This window comes from Lactuca saligna, chromosome 3 (genome assembly GCF_052625555.1).
Source record: "Lactuca saligna cultivar CGN05327 chromosome 3, ASM5262555v1, whole genome shotgun sequence".
Taxonomy (NCBI): domain Eukaryota; kingdom Viridiplantae; phylum Streptophyta; class Magnoliopsida; order Asterales; family Asteraceae; genus Lactuca; species Lactuca saligna.
In genome coordinates this window covers 14,448,658-14,452,179 of record NC_136419.1, presented here as the reverse complement: position 1 = coordinate 14,452,179, position 3,522 = coordinate 14,448,658, and positions in this window count along the sequence as shown.

Below are 3,522 nucleotides of genomic sequence, written 5' to 3'. Positions count from 1 at the left end.
GAAAAAAATACGGTTGAAAAAAAAAAACAGTGATGAAATGTTTGAAAGATTCTACAATGCTTTGAAGAATGAAGGAATATTATGAAGAACAGTTGCAAATTATTGAAGATTCAAGGCAAAAGGTTATCAAGTTATCAAGTCTTTTATTTTATTGTATTTTTCTTTTCTAGGTTATTTTACCAATTGTATGCTTGGGGTTTAACCGAATATTCCTTGAGGTTAAGAAAGTTTTTTGGGGATATATATTTGGAGGGATGCATAAAATGAGCGTTGTTCAAAAGAAGTGAGCGAGTGTTTATGAGGATCCTTGGTATTTAGGATTAGGGGGGTCATTAGGAAAAAATTTAGACACAAATGCATGTGTTACGGTCTAGGCATAATGGTTGGGTTCGATTGGGATTGTCTTATATGGTATTAGTGTGCTAAAATTAAGTTTTTCTTGGGGGCAAGCAAAAGTCAAGTGCGGGGTATTTTGAGATGGACATATTTAGTCATAAAAATCATGCATTATCTTAATACTTTATGTTGATTTTATCTCAAATAATGGACAAAATTTTCTTAATTATGTTAAAATTTCATTTTCAGTAATAAAGACATGCTCGGACGGAAAAGGAAGCGGAACTAGAGATTGGAAGCCTGGAAATTGAATTTTAAAGAAAAAAAGACAAATTTAAAGACGAACTCATCGAGTTTATTCAACTAACTCGACGAGTTGCCTAGAAGATTCCCGGTACAAGAATGCCTTGCCGTACACGCAATTTAAGTGAAAAACTCGACGAGTTTATCCACAAAACTCGATGAGTTGGAGCTGAATTTTGTAATCTATATATAGATCGTTTATTCCTAAAACCCTAACTGATGTTGGAGGCTTTTAGCGACTATTGGAGGCCAGAGACATTACCAAGAGGATTTGGGAACTAGAATTCAACTAGAAGGAAGTTTTGAAGAGATCAAAGGCAAACAACATTACTTTTCTCTTTATCTTTTGAGTGAATCATGTTTGAACCATTAGATTTCATTTTTAGTGATTTATTTGTTGTAGTTATAAGCTAAAAACTCCATACTTATATTTAGACTAGATGATCTTATGAACATGGTTTGATTGAGTGGCTTGGATTATATAGATTTAGTTATTTATCTTGTTAAGCTTGTTAAAGATCCTTGTATGTTAATGATAATTATTTTCTATTAATAGGTAAGTAATTAAGTTGCATGAACATCTTCTTGATTGCTTGAATCTTATAGTTTTGTGAAAACAAGATTGTATTCCAAGTATTAGTGAACATGAACCTAGGGTTAACTAGAAAATAAGTAAGTTAATGTGTGAGCATATGTGGTGACCAACCTCATATGAGTTAATTAAACCAACCAATTTGATTAACTAATGTTACAAGTTTTACTTGATTCGAACTTAACAATAGGAAACTTGTTAGTTTAATCAACTCGCCATTGTTTGAATTAACTTGTTTGCTAAATGATTAGTAATAGTGAACATGAACCTAATCGCATTAGAAATTGGTAACCAATGACATATTAATCCATTGTACTCGCCGTGAAATCAACCATAGGAATGAATCTAGTTCTCTTTTGTTCCTATTTTAGTTATTAATTTCCCTTTTTGCTAAAGTGTTTAGTAAGTTACTTAAGTTTCTAGTCATGTAAAACTAGAGAAAACCCCCATTTTATTAATTGCTTTATTTAGATAATATCAGTATTTATTTTAATTACTTACCATTCCCTGGTTTCGATACCCTACTTGCTTAAACTTAAATTCTATCGATAGGTACAATGCATACATGTGTTTGTTTTTATTTGAGTTTGTTAGGATTAAAACTGGTATACTTTACACACATCCGAACCAAATCAAATGGATACTGCTCGCTGAAATTCTCGATTGTACAACCCCGATGAACCCTCGCACCCCGAGCAGACCTATCATCAACAATCTCGACATTTAGAAGACAACCCATCTACCTCGGAGCTCCGACAAGTGCAAGAGATACAAACGATTGGGTAGTCCCCAAATCAAGCAATACCAGGGCAAAAATACCATTCACAAGGAGCGATCCTGAAAATGAAACATACAAATGTCAGCAAGCAATTCAATATACATAAAAAGATAAGGAAAAGATACATACATGTTACCACATCAAGAGTTGCACGCACCTCCTCGGCTATAAAGTGGAAAGTCCTGCTCTTCACCACATGCGCATTTTCCTGGCCCTGGCGCCTATCAGTAATCCGAATAGTCACAGGAGTGGGTGCTGACATCGATCGTGATGTAGCCATGCTCGGAGAATGGGCCTTCTTGTGGCCGATCTGATTTCAGTGAAAGTAAATCATATCAAATATCGGGGTAATGGTGGTGGTAGTAGTACAATCCCTATTGATATGACCAATCCGACCACACTTGAAGCAGCCAGAACCACCCTCCCTACACGTGCACGTGTAGGACCTGCCACACTTGTCGCAGCGGCCTTGGCTCGGCTGGCCCTTCCCCCTCGTATCCACAACCTTGGGCCTCTGGCCCGAACCTGTTGATACCTGAGCCTCATCCATCTTCCACTTCCTCTCCATCTCTAGATCAATATATCTCTCTCTATCCCTCACTATCATGTCTTCCAGCATCTTGCAACTGGATCAACATACAAACTGTCGAATGTCACTCCTCAACATCTCATGGTACCGAGCCTTTTTCATCTTTTCTTCAACCACATACTGCAGAAATAGAAGCGCCCTCTCCATGAACATAAAAGTGATCTCAGCCAACGTCTCAGTAGTCTGGCAGAGGTCTTGAAAATCTCGCACCAGCTACTGCACCTCAATCCCTGGTGCAAACTCAACTCGGAACCTGGTTGAGAAATCATCCCTGGACGTCACATCAACTGTATCATCACCCACCACATGTCCGACCTCCTCCTACCAATCTCGTGCCCTTCCCTCCAGAAGGCAGGAATCTAGTTTTACTTGTTACCTTCGGTACCACAACTGGTACGGAAGGCGTTAGCAACATCTTCTAACCACCTCCTGATCGCAATCGGGTCCTTTGCTTCGTGATAATTCATAGCTCCACATGCTCGAAACTCCCTGAAGTTCAAAGAACGCATCCCAACCAAATCCAATGTATTTTCACGAAAGGTGCTCAACCGCTCATCAAGAATCTCCAGGATACCCTCCTTTACCATGCCAAAGATTATAGGAGTCTTCTCGAGGATACTACGCGTAATCTCAGACGAGATGAACTCCCTCGTCTGGTCATAAAGCTACCCAACTCCAGAACCTTAGCCCGAACCCTCACCGACACCAGAACTATCAACAGGTTTGCCTCGCAATGTCACCATACAAACCATCATAATTACAAATCCACAATCCCCTAGCTTCATCGCAGCCCTCCATGAATCGAGTACGAATCCTCTAGTTCCAGTAGTACGGGCCTATCATACCTTCTACATATATCCGTACACTCCTCAAGGATTGCCATGACTTTACCAAGTCACTTTATAACCATACAATTCCCCTTAA